The sequence below is a fragment of the Boleophthalmus pectinirostris genome, unplaced genomic scaffold, assembly GCF_026225935.1.
Source record: "Boleophthalmus pectinirostris isolate CB_2022bp ecotype Guang Dong unplaced genomic scaffold, ASM2622593v1 HiC_scaffold_18, whole genome shotgun sequence".
NCBI lineage: Eukaryota > Metazoa > Chordata > Actinopteri > Gobiiformes > Gobiidae > Boleophthalmus > Boleophthalmus pectinirostris.
The window spans coordinates 14434441-14434679 of record NW_026571133.1 but is presented as its reverse complement, the minus strand read 5'-3'; positions in this window follow the sequence as shown (position 1 = coordinate 14434679).

Below are 239 nucleotides of genomic sequence, written 5' to 3'. Positions count from 1 at the left end.
TATCTGTAGTCTGTAAATGCAAGTGCTGAACAGAAATGACATTTATAATTTTTAAAACGTACCAGTGTGTCCCTAGCCCAGGACATATTGAAGGATTGTTGAGGTGAGTGCCATTTTGTATCCATGCATTTAAATAGCAACACAGGAAAAAAAACAACAGACTATCACACATATAACGCATCTTAAAGAGAGGAAATAAGTCACCCAGAGGTCTGCAGCAGTATATCTTGACATTTCTT